Below are 6,898 nucleotides of genomic sequence, written 5' to 3' on the forward strand. Positions count from 1 at the left end.
CACTGGGCCTGTTAGTGCCCTATTAAAGTCTTTGCTGGCTTTGAATGATTTAAGGCCACTTTCTTTTCCCTCGACAGCGCCTACTCCTGTGAGTTGCTCCAGTGATTTCTAGCCGGATTATTCCCATTGTAATTTCTACACCCCCCCACCCCCGCAGTTTTTTAACATATCATTTTATAGATTTTCAGGGCTAGAATATGAATTGCTTTTGTTTGAGTTTAATTTCTCTGGTTCTAAGACCAATATGGAAAGAACAAAACACACTGCTGTGAATTACATTATTACAGTATCCTGAAAAATCACAAGACACTTTACTGCTCCCAAACAAGTCTGTGCATATATGCATGCCAACACAAATACCACAAAAAAAGTTTCCAGTGAGTAAAGCCTCTCTTCCAGCGCTCATGGTCCCAGTATATTAGAATTGTGAGGGCTTTGACTTTTTGCAAATCAGATTTTTGCCTCTTAGTGAAAAGACAAAATTATACCCAAAGTTAAAGAATTCAAAGAGAAGTACAAAGGGCGGAGCTCCTTAGGAGCCGACATGACCCCGCGCTGGCGTAGTTGCCACCTTCTGTGATAAGGTGGCCCCTACACCGGCACGGGGGTAAACATGCCGGCATCCGGGCACCACTGGCCCCTGCTGCCAGCACAGCCATGCCAGCAGGGTTTTCCCAAAAGGGAAAGCCTGCGCTGATGGGGGGGGGGCTTTAGGTAGCTTCCACAGCCCTTTCTCCTCAGGAATGCCCCCTTTTTGGTGGTGCATCCTCACTGGTTTCAATGGGGCATTTCTCCCATTTTTATTATTTTCATTTTTAAAATGCTTTTTTCAGGCTTCTCAGTGGCCGGGAAGCCTCTGAGGAGGTGGTACAGTTCCACCACTCCTGGCTACTGCGGATCTGCCTCCATCTTCAGGACTGGGCTGCCCAAATAATTAGGTCAGTAATTCATTTTTATGTGAGTTAAATCTTTCTAAAAGGAGTACTTTGGAATATCAAAATGTAATCTCAAATAACCTGAAGACAAAAGTTAATTGAAAATATAAGGACAATCCGAGACTTCCGGTGGTGCCGCTGGAGAGAGCACTCCATTTCCCCAGGCTGTCCTGGGAGAAATCCAAGTTTGCGTTATTTCTGGGGTACATAGATACCCCAATCCAACCCTTGCAAGTGGGTTGGAAAGCAGGAACTCCCTGCAGCCCGCAAACGCGGTTTGACCTCCTAGGTACTCTGAGGGGGCTTTTTTAAGCCCCTCGGAGTCCTGGACGCCGGTCCTGCGAGGGCACTAGGGAAGGACATCGCCAAAACGCAACTTTGGCCTCAAGCTCTACCCTCCACCACCTTAATACCAACATAAGGACTACATAAAGAAAAGAACCTCACCTCTTGACACCCAAGTGAGTACAAAAGAACTCTGCGTCTACTTACTGGAAATTTGAACAGACGGGGGGCTGATAAGAATATTTCTGGGACCCCCACTCCCCCTTAATTCGAACTGAAAAAGTTTGACTTGAGTTAGTCATCGGGATTAGCGACAGGAGCCTTATCAAATCGATCAGCCTAAACCATAACAAAGAGTTGGAAGGATACCTTTTAGATTGACAAGAATTATCACCAATGAGAAGGTCCGAGGAAAGGGGAGGGTGATCTTTCTTCCTGATTTTCCGGCGAAAAGAATTTCCTGCCACGTTTGTAGTAAGGGAGTGCCTGGAACGGAAGACTCTCTATAACACCCTCTCTATCATCGGAACTAAAACAACAGGAAGTAGCCGTGGGACTGAATACGCGTCGCACTCGAGTTACTATGAAATCATTCCTGAAGGAATAACCATCGAGAAGAGGCGGTAGAAGGTCCGCAACACTAGCAACTTCCGGTATACTTCCTGATTAACCCGATCTAGAGCGACCGAAAAAACTCACTGGTATTTCAAAACTTTAAAATGCAATTCTAAAGCCAATTTCGACTCTTTTCAACCCGAAAAAATTATAAGGCTGATGTTTGAACTATTATCTTTTAATTAGTACTTTAAAGGCCCTGTCTGTGGACATGTATTTTACCAGCTTCTTCTGAATGTAAATGTCTCGACCCCGCTCTGGCTCACTACACAGCCCTGCCTATACTAAACTAAGGGACTCATTACAAACCTCAACCATGGAAAAAAAATTACAGGACATGCTAACTAAACAAACTGAGGCAACAAATAAACAGTTTGAACAGATGTCTACACAGATGGCACAGTTGACTTCTATGATGACAAATCTTGGTCAAGCATCCCAAGCTATTAATCAGAAGTTGGATGTGGTTACGGGAGACTTGAAAGAAGTAAAAACTCAAATGACTGTTATGAAGACAGATATGCAAGCGATGGATACATCAATTAAGAAAGTGATGGATGAGCACAAGGATACAAAGAAAAAATTAACAAGCCAAGAAAAACAGATTGAAACAATACAAACTGATCAGATGGCGGCAAAAAATCAAATGGCAATGATGGAGATGAGAGTGAGAGAGACTAATCTTCGTATACGCAACTTTCCAGATATGATGGGAGACAATAAAGAAACTGTATTACCAAATTTGGCCTACTTATTTCAGATAGATGAACAAGAACTAAAACAAGCCATTAACAGAATATACAGGATACCACTACCTGCTAGAATGAGAAGATCTAAGCCAAGAGATTTGATGATAGTGTTTTATGACACTAGAGTTAAAGACAAGATTATGAAGATTCACTATGAAAATCCAGTGTCAGCAGGAGATTCCTCTCTTATATTACTGAAGGATATTCCAAGGCATCTACTCTCACAGAGGAATAATTACAAAGACTTTGTGTCTACATTGAAAGCTAATGGTATCAAATACCGTTGGATCATGCCACAAGGTTTGGCTTTCACCTACAAGGAAGTGAAAACGACAATTCTATCTCAAGCAGATGTGGGGAAATTTCTGAGAAAATATAAAATGGACCTTAAAGAATTACCTGGGGAGAAGGAGGAAGAAGAAGAGGAAGAAGAAGAGGCACAGGGTGCAGAAGGAGGTACCAAATTATAGACTTTCTATTTTGCTAAAAAATACTACACCATGGCAAAAGCAATTTCTTGGAATGTAAATGGACTGAATGAGAAAACTAAAAGGGCTAGAATTTTCAAATATTTACAGAAATATAAATACTCCCTAATTTGTCTACAAGAGACTCATATAGCTTCAAAGCATAAAAAATACTTGGAGAAACAGGTGCTTGGACAAGCATTTATCGCCTCAGCTAAAACTAAAACAAAGGGAGTGGTAATTTATGCCCACCCCAGTCTTTGCCCAGAATTAGTATATAAAGATAATGAAGGAAGAATTGTAATTATCAGAACTAAAATATTGGGACAAAGGACAATAGTGGTTGGAATTTATGCACCCAATGAAGGGAAAAAATCCTTCTATGAAAAACTACACGATTTGATAGCCCAACACGCAAAAGATCAAATCTTATTGATGGGCGACTTCAATGGAATTATTCTCCCATCTTTGGACAAAAAATCAAAAGCAAAAGACGTCAATGACGGATGCTTACCTAAAACTTTCTTCACCATGGCTTCAGAATTAGAATTACAAGACATTTGGAGAACAATGAACACAACGGCTAAAGAATACACCTTTTATTCAGCGAGATATGATTCACACTCCAGAATTGATATGATATGGGCCAGTAAATCAATCTTCACTCAGCTACGCAAAATCCATATCTTACCTAGAACTTTTTCTGATCACAATCCTGTTACTTTTGATTGGAACAATAAACAAGCATTTAGATGGCGAATGAATGATAAACTTCTAAAAGACAATAAGATACAAAAGGAATTACAGGCTTTAATGAAAGACTTCTTTGAAATTAATCTTAATGGGGAAACTTCTCTGAATACAGTTTGGGATGCATTTAAAGCTGTTTTGAGAGGTTTTATGATACAGAAACATTCGGCTTGGAAGAAGACTCAATTACAATTTACAAACAATATACTTTGGAATTTACAAAATTTGGAGCAGAAATTGGTAATGGTAACACAGGAAGAGGAGAAAAGAGAAATTCAAATAAAGATTTCTGCATCTAAACACCAATTAAATTTGGTAATAATGGAGGAAATGAATAAAAATTTGAAACTTGCCAAACAAAAATATTTTGAATATGCAAATAAACCAGGAAAATTTTTAGCAACACAGTTGAAGGATTCATTTCAAAAGAAGATTATAACAAAAATCCAAACTGTTAAAGGACCAGTCTATTCAACTTCAGAAATTCAAAAAGAATTTGTTTCATTTTATTCCAAGTTATATCAGAAAGAAAATACTCCAAAGCAGAAAATAGATAAATTCTTAAATTCAATACAGATGAAAGCTTTATCAACGACCCAGAGAGAATGTATTGAAGCTCCAGTTACAAGAGAAGAAATACAAGAAGCAATACTGAGACAAAAAACGGATAAAACACCTGGACCAGATGGAATTACTGCACTATTTTATAGAATATTCAGTGTCAATCTAGTTGGCTTTTTTGGTTTACTCTATAATGCAATTTTGGACGAGGGAATATCCCCGGAGACTTGGTCACATGCATTTATATCATTATATGATACCTAAAGAAGGAAGGGATCCAGAAAAAACATTTAATTATAGACCTATATCGCTGTTAAATGTGGATTACAAAATTTTTGCTTCGGTTTTGGCATGTAGGATAAAACAATTTATTAAGGATCTTATACACGAAGACCAAGCAGGCTTTATACCAGGTAGGCAAATAAAAGACAATGTAAGAATTTTACTAGACTCATTGGAATATTATGATCAGAACATTCAACAAACTGCGGCCTTTGTATTTTTAGATGCAGAAAAAGCCTTTGATATGGTCTCTTGGAATTTTTTAAAACAGATTTTGGATAAATTGAATTTTGGAGATCGTTTTCAGAAAGGTATATCGGCTATCTATACCTCCCAACAGGCGAAAATTTTGGTTAATGAATCAATGTCAGATAATTGCCAAATCACGAAAGGAACTAGACAGGGATGTCCCCTGTCTCCACTTTTATTTTTGTTGGTGTTGGAACCGCTATGTGTGAAACTAAGAAGTATGGAGGACATCCGCGGATTAAGAATTAAAAAACATGAATTCAAGTTGAGAGCATTCGCGGATGACCTCCTGTTAATTTTGGAGAATCCAACACAGTCAATGAACATACTTCGGGAGACTTTGGACGACTTTGGGAAAATATCAGGCTTTAAAGTGAATCAAGAAAAAACAAAGATAATATTTAAAAATTTACCGGAAATACAGCAACAGGAATTTATATCATATACTGGTTGGGAGAAAGCCAACAAAGTTAAATACCTGGGAATCTGGATTACTGCAAAGAATAAAGATTTGATAATTAACAATTACCTCAAGCTATGGGGTAAGATTAAAACTGATATGATTATATGGTCAAATAAAAAATTGTCATTAATGGGACGTATTTCAATGATTCAAATGAATGTTCTACCAAGGATGCTCTTTTTATTCCAAAATTTGCCAATAATATCACACACTAAATACTTTGATACCTGGAGGAAAGACATTTCAAATTTCATCTGGCAAGGGAAAAAACCAAGGACTGCTTATAAATATTTAGTGGATCTAAAAACTAGAGGAGGTTTAGCACTACCTAACCTTCAACTTTACGCTGAAGCGGTAGCTTTAGTATGGATAAAAGACTGGATGGATTTGTCAAATACACGTTTGCTAGACTTGGAAGGTTATAATAACTTAAGCGGATGGCATGGCTACTTGTGGTATGATAAAATTAAATTACAAGCAACATTCCGTAATCATATAATCAGGTCCTCTTTATTCCGTATTTGGATGAGATATAAACATATTTTGGAACCAGAAACACCAATGTGGATATCGCCTCAAGAAATGTTAACATTGCGCCCACTTAGACCAGACAAATTTATCACCTATCAAGATCTAATTAAATGGGATGGAAAGAAATGCTCACTAAAAGACTTTCAACTTCTTAAGGACGATTTACAATGGCTCCAATACTATCAAATTAAATCAGTTTTTGTACAAGATGTCAAAAAAGGATTTTCTAAAGAAAAATCTTCTTTTCAAAGGATTCTATTAGATAATAATACAAAACTGATTTCTAAAATGTATAATCTCCTTTTAACATTATATTGTGAGCAGGACACGATCAAACCAACTATGATCGATTGGGCTCAAAATGTGGGACATGATATTGCCTTAAATAAATGGGAACGACTATGGTCTAAAGACCTAAAAGGAATAAAAGCACAGTCAGTGCGAGAAAACATTTATAAAATGATGTATAGATGGTATTTAACACCTAAGAAGATTGCAAAGATTTACAAAACAATGTCCCCTATCTGTTGGAAATGTAACAAAGAAATCGGTTCCTTTTATCATATGTGGTGGACCTGTGATAAAGCTAAAGACTTTTGGGACATGATCTACAATGAATTGAGACTAATATTACAAAAAAATATACCCAAAACACCCGAAATGATGTTATTGAGTATGATTCCAGGTGACTTATTAACACAAGGAACCTTTTTGATTTATGCCACAACAGCTGCGAGACTGCTTTATGCAGCGAAATGGAAAGGGATTGAAATTCCCGAGAAAAAAGACTGGATTGTTAAAATGTTTGAAGTGGCAGAAATGGCAAAACTCACAGCTATTTTAAATGAAGAAAGTGAGGCTCGGTTTTTGGGGGAATGGGAGGCGTGGATGCATTATTGTGAATATGAGTTAAAATTGGGAAAAATGGAAGAATATTTTCTAATCTGATCCAGAGGATTTCTTTGTCTTTTTTATAATGAATAAGTATAATTATATTTACTAACAGATTAT

The sequence above is a fragment of the Euleptes europaea genome, chromosome 4 (genome assembly GCF_029931775.1).
Source record: "Euleptes europaea isolate rEulEur1 chromosome 4, rEulEur1.hap1, whole genome shotgun sequence".
Classification (NCBI taxonomy): domain Eukaryota; kingdom Metazoa; phylum Chordata; class Lepidosauria; order Squamata; family Sphaerodactylidae; genus Euleptes; species Euleptes europaea.